We start from the raw sequence: 13,601 nt of genomic DNA, 5'->3' as shown, positions 1-13,601 counted from the left end.
GGACTCCGTATTGCCTTTGACTACAATGGTTCCATCAATGTTGGCAGTCCGGTTCATCTGATGCTATGCTTTTGATGTGTAATATTTGCCCACATGTTAGTGACAGTGACACCGATGCTGAAAATGAATGAAAAGTGCCTTAAGTTAAATTTAACTGTGGAAAACAAAATTACTGTGGAACCAAGTACATTATCACGAAGTACATAGTGTCACAAAACAAAAAGCACTCCGTCTTCAGGCCACAAGTGGCCCATCGGCGCCATCCGACCGCCGTGTCATCCTCACTGCGGTTCTAGCGCTACAGTCTGTAACCGAGCGACCGCTACGGTCGCAGGTTCGAATTCTGCCTCGGGCATGGATGTGTGTGATGTCCTTAGGTTAGTTAGGTTTATTTAGTTCTAAGTTCTAGGCGACTGATGACCTCAGACGTTAAGTCGCATAGTGCTCAGAGTCATTTGAACCATCACTGAGGATGTGGATAGGAGGGGCGTGTGGTCAGCACACCGCTCTCCCAGTCGTTAGGATGGTTTTCTTTGATCGGAGCCGCTACTATTCGATCGAGTAGCTCCTTAATTGGCATCACGAGACTGAGTACACCCTGAAGAATGGCAACAGTGCACGACGGCCCGGAAGGTCACCCATCCAAGTGCCGGCCACGCCCGACAGCGCTTAACTTCGGTGATCTGACGGGAACCGGTGTATCCATTGTGGCAAGGCCGTTGCCACAGAATAAGGTATACTATAACGAAATTAGGTAGCATGTCCACTCTGTTTACTACATTCTATAACTTCCACAGTTTTTCATATTTTAAATGTTCTTTATGGGTTGGTAGACCATGTATTGGTCTGTTACACGTAAAATATTAAATTTCTCGATTGAATATTTGGTTTGCTTCATGATTTACGCTCGTTAATATCATGAAGTCAATTAGATTTACCATACATGCCAACATCACAACAAAGTAGAGCTCGTTTTCTACTTATATTTGCGGATAGAAGTGAGTGTCTGGTATAGCACGGCGACCCTACCAAACGTCCCTTGCAGCAGGAGATAAAAGCTCTCAGAAGAAATCCTGAAGAGGAGAGAAAAAGGCGGCGACACGTCTTAGCGGCCATCCGACAACTTTGTAGAAACACGTTGATCAGATAAAAGCCACCTTGTGGGACGTCCGTAACGTCGTTTGTCACTTTAATGCACAGCTCGGCACGGGAGTGGGGACTGGGTCAGAGGCGGCGGACGGCTGTCACATGAAAGACTGGCTGCGGCAGCGGCGTCCTCGTGTGACGCACGGTGGGCCCCCCCACCTCTGATGCTGCCCGGGCAGCGACAAATGCCCGCTAGCGCTGCAGCTACAGCCCGCCCGCTGCCAACAGTGAGTCGCCTCTTGTGTCCGAGACAGGACCCTACTTAAGGCTGCGGTCGCAGCGGCACCGGTATCGGCTGATTCCGCCGACGAACGACATCGGCCGAAGACGCCCGATCTTTTCAAATAGGTGCGCTGCTACTTGGGTGGTCACAATACAGCCGGTCTCATCCCCAGAACGTTCATATTTCGGACGACAGTCGGTAAAATTCAGATCAGTTTTGTTTTCTTCGGTCATATCGGGCGACACGACACGAGACATGGAGCGTCAGAAACTGATACGGTTGTGGTGAAAAATCATAATCGTGGTATACAGAGGCGTCCAAAAAAATGTTTCCACTGTTTGAAAGTCCATAACTGGCAAAGTAATTGACGGAGTTGTTTTATCTTTGGTAGTGCAGTAGTTTGTAGTACCGGCAATCGCAACAAAAGGGTTGTATTGCGTTGTTTTGTTTTATCAGATGGCAGTCGCCAGATAGTCAGTGTTTTGTTCTTAGTTGCACCTTGTTACTCGAGTAAACATGGCTGGCGCAAGGCTTACATTCGATGAAATGAAGTCAGTTTTGAAGTGGTATTTTAAGTACGAAAACATTAATGAGGTTCAACGGCAATGGCGAAATGAGTATCAAACAGAGCCACCGACACGTTTAACGATTCATCGCAATCGAGACAAATTGGAAGTCGAAGGCTGTGTTAAAGATTTACACAAACAACGATCTGGACGACCTGTAACAGTAACAAGTCCAGCTAACTCCCGTCGTGTGTTACAACAATTCACTCGCTCACCACAGAAGTCTGTGAGACAGTGTGCCCGTGAAACTGGAGTGAGTCGCTCAAGTGTTTGGCGAATTTTGAAGACAGCAAAGTGGAAGTGCTACATCCCACGGTTACGGGGTGGCGGCAGGAAGGGCATCCGGCCACACCTTCAGTTAACCTTCCCAAATCCGATTAACTATGCCGACCCTGCGTCATTGTGGGAAACAGGCTGAAGCGAAAGAAAGAATCATATAACAAAAACACCATCCACTTTCACCACTTACGTAAATCATGATGTGATCATAACCTCATTCGCTAAGTTTTTATACAACGAAGTCACACATCCTACCACTGCAGCATAGTGAACCGTACTCGGAAGAGAGTGTTATGGAGAGCTCGTTAATGCAGCGAATCACTGAAGTTACGTATTTTCACAATACACGCGCATAAATTCGAAAAACGTTGAACACAGTATGTTAGCTTCTAAGAGGGTAGCCCTTTTTAACGCTCGTCGGTTGTGGGAGAAGGAAAGTGGCGTCACTTTGTTAACTTTTGTGCCATGGCATTTTTCCTTTCATCTCTTATAGTCGTAAAACTAGTCTTGTAGTTCCTGTAACTGAGAACAGAGTGTACTGTAATCGCCACGCTCTCCTCGAGACAGATACAGCTCAGTCACATGCTTTCGTCACCTTTTTGAAAGCAAACGCCGCAAAGCAGAACTCGAGTCCGAGCACAGAGGTGTCGCGGTATCCACACCACCCAGAGCGGCTCAAATCTAACCTACTTCATACATACACTCCTGGAAATTGAAATAAGAACACCGTGAATTCATTGTCCCAGGAAGGGGAAACTTTATTGACACATTCCTGGGGTCAGATACATCACATGATCACACTGACAGAACCACAGGCACATAGACACAGGCAACAGAGCATGCACAATGTCGGCACTAGTACAGTGGATATCCACCTTTCGCAGCAATGCAGGCTGCTATTCTCCCATGGAGACGATCGTAGAGATGCTGGATGTAGTCCTGTGGAACGGCTTGCCATGCCATTTCCACCTGGCGCCTCAGTTGGACCAGCGTTCGTGCTGGACGTGCAGACCGCGTGAGACGACGCTTCATCCAGTCCCAAACATGCTCAATGGGGGACAGATCCGGAGATCTTGCTGGCCAGGGTAGTTGACTTACACCTTTTAGAGCACATTGGGTGGCACGGGATACATGCGGACGTGCATTGTCCTGTTGGAACAGCAAGTTCCCTTGCCAGTCTAGGAATGGTAGAACGATGGGTTCGATGACGGTTTGGATGTACCGTGCACTATTCAGCGCCCCTCGACGATCACCAGTGGTGTACGGCCAGTGTAGGAGATCGCTCCCCACACCATGATGCCGGGTGTTGGCCCTGTGTGCCTCGGTCGTATGCAGTCCTGATTGTGGCGCTCACCTGCACGGCACCAAACACGCATACGACCATCATTGGCACCAAGGCAGAAGCGACTCTCATCGCTGAAGACGACACGTCTCCATTCGTCCCTCCATTCACGCCTGTCGTGACACCACTGGAGGCGGGCTGCACGATGTTGGGGCGTGAGCGGAAGACGGCCTAACGGTGTGCGGGACCGTAGCTCAGCTTCATGGAGACGGTTGCGAATGGTCCTCGCCGATACCCCAGGAGCAACAGTGTCCCTAATTTGCTGGGAAGTGGCGGTGCGGTCCCCTACGGCACTGCGTAGGATCCTACGGTCTTGGCGTGCATCCGTGCGTCGCTGCGGTCCGGTCCCAGGTCGACGGGCACGTGCACCTTCCGCTGACCACTGGCGACAACATCGATGTACTGTGGAGACCTCACACCCCACGTGTTGAGCAATTCGGCGGTACGTCCACCCGGCCTCCCGCATGCCCACTATACGCCCTCGCTCAAAGTCCGTCAACTGCACATACGGTTCACGTCCACGCTGTCGCGGCATGCTACCAGTGTTAAAGACTGCGATGGAGCTCTGTATGCCACGGCAAACTGGCTGACACTGACAGCGGCGGTGCACAAATGCTGCGCGGCTAGCGCCATTCGACGGCCAACGCCGCGGTTCCTGGTGTGTCCGCTGTGCCGTACGTGTCATCATTGCTTGTACAGCCCTCTCGCAGTGTCCGGAGCAAGTATGGTGGGTCTGACACACTGGTGTCAATGTGTTCTTTTTTCCATTTCCAGGAGTGTAGAATATATTATAATCTAACGTTACCTCCCTGACCCGGCCAAAAACTGACAAAGAAGTTTGGAGGTACTGTGACCAAACTATCAGTCGATGTTATCGGGCGACCTCTGGCGACGGCATTTAACGGCCCATGTCGGTGACACTGTGAACGCAGCCCAAGGTGCCGCATCTGACGAAACGGGTGACTAACTAATAAAACTTCTTCTGGAAAATGACGGTGAATGTACAAAAAATGGTGTTGAAATGATCGTTTAGAAAAGCAGACAAATGACATGAAAAAACCTTCATTTTGACTAAGGAACTGATTCACTATAGTCTGTTCAAAATGATTTTAGGACTGACATTTCGGAGAGAACACGTGATGTGACACGGCTAAATTGCCACGTCCCGCACAGAACCCCTGCATCCTCTTACACTTAATTCATATTACTTAAACTTGCGAACTCTTCTGGAAGAGCCGAACTGTTTTCACATTAGTTTTACCTGGAGCAACAAATCTGTAAAATGATACACGGGAATGTTACGAAAATAAATTTCCTGACTTCGTTACAGAATTTTCAGCATGTCAGAAACTTTTTGTTATTGGGTTTCGGTGGACACATTATGCTAACGATATCTTAATAATGCATCTTATTCTCAACTGCTCAAAGCAGTTAATAATGAAAAGTGGTGGTTAGCCAATTTCATACAGCTAAATGAAATATATCATCTTTGTGTCATGCCAGTGACGCCGTATTGAGTGTGCCACGTAAATTTTGCATCCGGGAGATGGTACCAACAGCATCCAGGAAAGAAGATGGGGCATGAAAGCGTTTTATTTCTGACTGTTTCTGTAATTCCTCACTCCATTTGCGACTGCAGTTGGAAGGTGGTATGGGCAGGTCGAATTTAATGCGTCGTAGCGGCAGAGGAAGGAAAAATACAATGAGGGCTGAAACGATAGTTTGATTTTCAAATGGAATCAGAAACTTCTCCCACTCCGAAACTTGACGTCACTTTCAGGGTCACAAAGACTTGACTTGAGTGAGGAAGACGGCAAACTTTATTGAAAATCTCTACCCTACACACGAGTTACTTTGGAAGTGAAGAAAGGCCTTCGTACGAAGGAGAGGACAATACGCGGGACCGCTAAGGAGAGAATTACTGTCGTTTTCTAATTTTAAGGAAAATTTCTCCCCACTGCTCGGCACAGATTGCCAATTATCGACTGTAGAGAGAAACGCAGAACGGGAAAGAAAAAGAAAAAGAGTGTCCTGTGCGGCCCTTCGTTAAAAGTCGAAGTGTGAGAGAGACAGCGGTATTGCAGAACTGCAGAATTGTAGCCTTCTAATGATTGGCTCACACCCCCCCCCCCCCCACCCACCCACCAAATTGGGTGTGAAAGTAACACTTGCGAAACGATGCGGATGGCGAACGAGAGAGCAAGTTGTACGTTCAGAAGAATATAGAAAATTACCCATAAGGCAATAAAGATAATTATCGTGTCTTTCAGGTTTAACGAATTATCTTCCCCCACTGTTAAGTATCGCAGAATGACTTGACTTTCTCCGGTGATTGTCGGTCGGACGAGGAATGGCCTATTATTTTTAGTGTGCAGCAGCTAAGGAGTGCAAACGATAGCTGGTAGTTGTAGGGTGTGTTTTCGAGGTTGGATAAAGTCTTCCGTGGTTCTCGGAAATATGTATGTGGGTCGCACTCTGTCGCTTTCGAGTTTCGCTCACCTATTTCAGTCAAATATTGGATACGATCAGGGTGTTCTTACGTTTAAAATGACAGTAAAAAAAAAAGAAAAAAAAGTTATCGTATGTCTATTCCTGCCCCGCTGTATTCTTTCCTCATTCTGGTTCCAGTGTTCGAAACAGCAGTCGGCAGCCAGCAGAGAAGCTTGAATCCTGGGTGTGTCTGCAAGTTATGAGAGAGAACCACCATCTGTAAAACCCAGTGCTGGTTATATTCCCAACCCCTACAAAATAACTGCGGACAAGCCACTCCCTCGAAATCTACCCTTCAAATTTCAGTTGTGCGATAAGGTAAATGAATGACGCGAAATTATGAACCTAGCCATAGATAAAGTGGGGAATCTGCATAAATCTGAATGTGATTAACGCTGTCTGATTATAATAATTTAATGCGAATGATTGACTATGATAAAAAATATCTCCCTGAACACTGTTTAACGGCATCTAACTTGATGTAGCAGAGGTACCAAACAGAAACGGTGATCAGACAGATATTCAAATTTATCCACAAACTCATCACTTCATGACATGTAAATTCAAGTATGAAAATCGTGACAGTTCTGTTTCCAAATTCTGGTATAAGTTTAAATGGACAGCTGTGTTACTTGCCCATCTAGGGATTTACTGCTTGCCGACCTGAGAATTTACACTCAAATAAAGTAATACGATTATTCCAGTCTCTATAATCCTGCAAATTCAGACGGAAACAGTGACAGTAAGCAGTCCACACATTCATATACGTGTGATGAACTTGTGACAATTTTGACTCCGCAAATGTGAAATCAAACAACTACTTTTCCAGTGCTGTGAATTTTGCTCACCCTGAGTATGGCGGTGTTGTGCCGCGCTTTACACGGCAAAACTGCTAACCCTTTGTGAAGATGATGTTGTCAACTCCCTGGCGCAATGCGAAGATGTTGCAGGGCTAACCGCAATACAATGCCAAGTCGATCCGTCCTCTGTAGCTACCATCCACAGATTCGATCCAGACACATCCACGACCAAAGTGCAAGACGACGTGGACACCTAAGCCACAAAACGCCTTGTGGCTTCTTCGTGACTCTGTCTTACCATCTTCTCATACCTTCCCGACAAAACAGTGCTAGTTGTCAAAAAATGGCTCTAAGCACTTTGGGTCTTAACATCTGAGGTCGTCAGTCCCCTAGACTTACAACTACTTAAGCCTAACTAACCTAAGGACTTCACACACATCTATGCCCGAGGCAGGATTCGAACCTGCGACCGTTGCAGCAGCGCTGTTCCGGACTGAAGTGTCTAGAACCGCTCGGCCACAGCGGCCGGCGGCTAGTTGTCAATTGCAAAATTAAGAAGCACTGCTGTCCAACCTAGAGGACTCCCTCCAAGTAGAGAATCCCGCCAAAACAGTGCGTCTCCCTCAGACGCCAGTCACAGCAAGAACATCTCTCAAACGCCTGACTTCGGTGCTGGGATCTTGACGTCATACACTATTACGCCTTTGGCGAGTTCTCCCACCTACGCTGTTAATCATGCACCTCAGAGCTCGAGAAAGAAAGCAGCAGCCATACGAGGATGGACTTCATTTCCTGAAGCCCACAACCGGTAGATGACTATCCTCAAAGAAGGTTCACAAAACATGGAAAGGTGCCCCTGCTTTCTGCAGTATGCGCTTCACTGCTCGCCAACCTGACATCAGCCTGTCGCTAGTCTGCGCAGCCGTACAGGAGGGCAATAGCTTGCCGCTCCTAGGCACGGGCGTTCCAGACTCTGTTCTAAGAGCTCACCACTCAGGTAGCTAGTCCTGGCCCCCGGGTAGGTCCCGTTTGGCTGTCTCCTTCCCCGCTCGCCGTTTCAAATGCAAGACGCTGTTTTTCGCATGCGCACTAGAAACTTTCACAACCCAATAAGCCCATCGCCGTTTAAATCTGGAAAAATGGTCAAATGGCTCTAAGCACTATGGGACTTAACATCTGAGGCCATTGGTCCCCTAGACTTCTTATTAAACCTAACTAACGTAAGGACATCACAGACAGGATTCGAACCTGCGACCGTAGCAGCCGCGTGGTTCCGGACTGAAGCGCCTAGAACCGCTCGGCCACCGCGGCTGGCTAAATCTGGGAAAGAAATGACAATTACGTAGAGCAGTGTACTCCACTCACCGTGACTCCATTTCATCAACAATTTATCCTATGTATTTGAAAATCACACGCCGTAAAAATCACACGCCGTATAGGCTGCCGCATTTCACGTTTTCTCTCTCCTACTTATCAACCTCGTCATTTCCCCTCCACCTGAATGCAATCTCATATCTTTATTCACTGAAGAGCTATAGAATCTTGTACACCTGTCTAACATCGTGTAGGAAAAACGCGTGCACGGAGAAATGCCGCAACACGACGTGGAATTGACTCGACTAATGCCTGCAGTAACTATGGACGGAATTGACACCAAGAATTCTGCGCGGATGTCCTAAATACGTAAAAGTACGAGGGGGTGGAGATCTCTTCCGAACAGCACGTTGCAAGGCACCCCAGATACGTTCCATACTGTTCGTGTTTGAGGAGTCTGGTGGCCAGCGGAAGTGTTTAAACTCAGAAGAATGTTGCTGGAGCCACTCTAGAGCAATTCTAAACGTGTAGGGTGTCGCATTGTCCTGCTGGAATTGCCCAGGTCCGTCGGACGGCACATTCGATATGAATGGATGCAGGTGATCAGACAGGATGCTTACGCACATTGCACCTGCCAGAGTCGTATCTAGACGTATCAGGGGTCCCATATCACTCCAACTGCACACGTCCCACACCATTTCAGAGCCTCCAGAGCTTGAACAGTCCCCTACTGACATGAAAACTCCATAGATTCAAGAGGTCGTCTCCATACCCGTATACGTCCACCCGGTCAATACAATTTTAAACGAGACTTGTCCGACCAGGCAACATGTTCCAGTCATCAACAGTCCAATGTTGGTGCTGGCAGCCCCAGGCGAGGCATAAAGCTGCGGGTCGTGCAGTCATCAAGGGTACACGAGAGGACCTTCGGCTCTGAAAGCCCATGTCGATGATGTTTCGTTGAATGATCCGCACGCTGACACTTGTTGTGGCCCTGCATTGAAATCTGCAGCAAGCTGCGGAAGGGTTGCACTTCTGTCACGTTGAAGGATTCTCTTCATTCGTCGTTTGTGCCACTCTTGCATGATCCGGTTGCAGCAATGTCGAATATTTGATGTTTTACCGGATTCCTGATATTCACGGTACAATCGTGAAATCGTCCTACGGGAATATCCCCACTTCATCGATACATTTGAGATGGCGTGTCCCATCGCACATGCGCTGACTACAACACCACGTTCAGATTCACTTAAATCTTGATAAGCTGCCTTTGTAGCAGCAGTAACCCATCTAAGAACTTCCCCACACACTTCTTGTCTTATATAGGTGTTGCCGATCGCAGCGCCGTATTCTGCTTGTTTACACATGTCTGTATTTGAATAAGCTTATGGCAGTGATTTTGGCGCTTCAGTGTAGATTAAATATGTTACGTAAAGTTTCACTAAGCATCCACTGTCATGGGGTTGTTTATGATTTGTCTAATAATTAACCATGTCTTGATAAATAAAAATCATTTGTGATGCTAAAACAATACGACATTCTCCTCCGCGCCGCGTTCCATCACCTGCTCATGAGAAGAAGTTTCCGTTGCACGAGAGTTCAAAGATTATTACCTGTTCTGTGATTGAACCGCTCATCCTAATTTATAAAGAGACAGAGACAGAAGCTAATCTGGAGTAGCATATAGAAATTAATATTCCATTGATTGATCGACAAAAATACTCTTAGGTGATCCTTCCTACTAGTATGAATATTAAAGGCCGAACAGTAGGCTTTCAATGCGTCGAAGACCCCTAACACGAGATAATTTAAATGTGAAGCATGAAGCTAAGCTCGCGTGTCAAAACTTCAGCAGCCGATCGCGTATGTTCATTGATGGAAAAAGAGCGGTGTTCATAATCAAGTTTAGTTTTCTGATAAAACTTTCTACTTACTTCTATCATAGGACAAAAAATTAAAACTGTTAGTCGCCCACCAAAAGTACTCTCAACTGATTCTTCCTATTACGATGAATATTAAAGGCGGATCAGTAGGCTTTCAATGAATCGGAGATCCTTAACACGAGATACTTGAAATGTGACGCATGAACCTAAGTTCACGTGTCAAAACTTCTGCAGTCGCCCGCGTATTTCTCTTAAGAGAAAGAGAGAGGTGTTCAAACTCAAGCGAAGTTTTCTGAACAAGCTCAGTTTTCTACTAAGACTTTCTGCTTAATAGTACCACAGGTAAAAAATTAAACCTGAGGAATCTTATCTCATGGATTTTGAGGAAAGAATGGTAGTGTTTATAAAATGTGCTATCGTATTGGAGTTTTGATCTCAGTTCTCGTGATTGCAGAAAAATAGTAATGAATTAAGGATGACTCCACTTTTTGCAATTTTATCACCCAAACATGTTTCATGACAGTTGTGAAATCCTCAGTGGTTTTTTTATTGTTTCCTGAAGTAAATACGTTCGGATTATTTTTAGGTTAGGGAGTATGATACATAAGATGCTTTGTCATTTAAATTGTATGTGCACTTTACTTTTTATTTTACATTGTGTTGTCCTGCGGCTGCCAACCTAAATCAGCCACAGGTGTAAATTAGTACACCATGTCGTCTGCAAACGTGCAGGATGTTACAAAATCGTCTGCACTGAATATTTTTGTTTGTTATGCAATCTTAAAAATGCATGTTCTGGTAAAATTTGCGACATATGCTCGTTGTTGGCCATACCATTGTAGTAGTTTGCTAGTCCTTAGCAGTGACAAGTTTGTTTCTTATATATGAAAAGTGTATTTCTGTTGTTGAGTTGAACCTGCACACACAAAATTTCAGCTGAATCCGCCTGTGGATGCATTTGTGATGAAGACGAACTCTATTGACGTTACTCTCAATGGTATCACACATGGCTCAGGTGACACTGTCACTGTCTTTAATAACGTGTCGTTAGCTGTAACATTTTTTTTTTTTACATAACTGCAGTCTGCTACACTCTCCCATGATGCGTTGAGTGACGTTCCAAAAATGTTCGTTGGGGAGTGTGTTGAAACCCATCATCTCTTCCCCCCGCCCCCCCCCCCCCGCCCAATAACCACCGCCTTATGCTATGGTAGAAATTTTGTCTAGAGCAGTTGGAGAGTTTGGGGGTTTATCAACAACAGTTTTTGACTTTGTAGGCTCCTAACTATTTTTCTCTCCAATTACATCCGACGACAACATTCTAAACAGTAGAACGATGTTGGGCATTTTCACCAAATAATATTTGACGAACTTGCTTTTGATATCATTGAGTATCACACAACGACACAAAAAACGAGTTGAAACACAAAAAAAATTAACCCCGCAGTGCTGAGATGAGAAAAAAAGCTCTAAACGCAAAGAGAACAAGAAAACAAGCCGCCTCGAAGTGCAGTAGATGGGGTAGGCAAGAAATAACGATAACTGTGACAAATTACGAGTCGTCGGGATTACCTGTTTTCGTAATGAAGAGTTAATTAGGATCTGGCGATGGTTTTAGTCGCCACTAGTGTGCGCGCCGTCTGTTTCACGTCATCCATACCACCATGCAAGCCACATTTCGACTGTTGTAAAGTTATTTAAACTGTTCTCAACAACACATTAAGTAAAAACTAAAAGTAGTACTCTAACATTCAGCATCGTGTGCCATCTACTGGCCGAAGTTCACACTTCTATGAAACTCATTTCTGCATCTACATCTACATCTTCATCATACTCCGCAAGCCACCTAATGGTGTCTGGCGAAGAGTACTTTTTGTACCACTGCCTGAGCCCTCCAACCCTGTTCCACCCGCGAATGGCACGTGGAAGGAATGATTGTCGGTAAGCACTCATGATCATTATGCAAGACGTATGTGGGGGAAGTAACATGTCGTCCGATTCTTCTTGCAAAGTACTCTCTCAAAATTTCAATAGAAAATCTCCGTGAAGCACGAAGCCTCTCGTTTAACGTCTGCCAATGATGAGCAACTCCATAACGCTCTCGTGCTGACTGAACGATCCCTTGACGAAACGTGCAGCTCTTCATTGGCTCTTCTCTATTTATTGTATCAGTCCTACCTGGTAGGGATCACAGATAGATGCACAATACCCGAAAATCGTCCGAAGAAGCGCCCTATAAGCCAATTCTTTCGTGGAGGAGTTACATTTCCTTAACATTCTTCCTATGACTCTGAGTCTAGCCTCTGCTTTTCCCGCTATTTGTTTAATGTGGTCATTCCACTTAAGTTCGCTCTGGATATGTACTCCCAGATAATTTACAGCAGATACTGTTACCAGTTGTTGGTCAACAATAGTGTTTCTATACAGTAGTCGATTTCTCTTCCTGTATATTACGTTCATGGTCAACTGCCAGAGCCTGCACCAATCAGCAATTCTCTGGAGATCATTCTGCAAATCGTTACTATCATTTGGCGTTATTACTTTGTTACAGACAACTGCATCATCTGCGAACAGCCTTAAACAGCCTCGGACTCTTTCTATTAGATCATTTATATATATTGTAAACAGCAACGGTCCTATGGAAATTTTCCTTCTCCAAGAACGTCATAATTCTTGACCATAAAACATGTTCCATATTTCTGCAACAGATCGACGTCAACAATATAGATCTTTAGTTATGTGCATCTGTCCTACGGCCCTTCTTAAAAACGTGAATGACAAGCGCTTTCATCCACTCACTAGGTACACTTCGTTGCTCAATCGATCTGTTATAAATTACTGCTGTGTTGGTGGTGGTGGTTGGAAGGGGGGGGGGGGGAGGGGATGAGGGGAGGAGCAAGTTCTTTCTCATAAACTTTGTAAGATGTAATAGGTCCTAACGCCTTTCCACTACTAAGCGAATGTAGTTGCTTTTCTATTCTGCGATCGGTTATCTGAATATCTGCCAATTTGACGTTCGTACGACGATTAAAAGGAGCGATTGTGTTATGACTCTCGCGATTAAACAATTTCGGAAGACCAAATTCAGTATTTCGGCCTTCTCCCTGTTATCTTCCATTTCGATCTCAGTATGGTCACTGAGTGAATGAACAGACGATTTTGACCCACTTACTGATTTTACATGCGGCCAAACCCCTTAAGGTCTTGCCGGCCGGAGTGGCCGAGCGGTTCTAGGCGCTACAGCCCGGAACCGCGCGACCGCTACGGTCGCAGGTTCGAATCCTGCCTCAGGCATGGATGTGTATGATGTCCTTAGGTTAGTTAGGTTTAAGTAGTTCTAAGTTCTAGGGGACTGATGACCTCAGTAGTTAAGTCCCATAGTGCTCAGAGCCATTTGAACCATTTTGAACCTTAAGGTATTTACTCAGATCGGTTGACAAAGATTTTCAAAGTCATCGAACGCTTCTCTTATTGCTCTCCTTGAGATCATTTTCGCTTCGTGAAGCTTCCGTTTGCAGCTAGGTTATTACTTCTCTTGAATCTGAGATGTTCTCTTTG

The 13,601-nt window shown here is 45.8% G+C and overlaps 1 pseudogene; it reads right to left on the bottom strand.

Moving 5' to 3' along the window:
* Positions 1–606: 606 nt before the first annotated feature.
* On the bottom strand, positions 607–724 carry LOC124796897 (annotated as a pseudogene).
* Between the last annotated feature and the right edge of the window lie 12,877 nt (positions 725–13,601).

This window comes from Schistocerca piceifrons, chromosome 4 (genome assembly GCF_021461385.2).
Source record: "Schistocerca piceifrons isolate TAMUIC-IGC-003096 chromosome 4, iqSchPice1.1, whole genome shotgun sequence".
Lineage (NCBI taxonomy): Eukaryota > Metazoa > Arthropoda > Insecta > Orthoptera > Acrididae > Schistocerca > Schistocerca piceifrons.
This window is presented reverse-complemented; position numbering and strand designations above follow the sequence as displayed.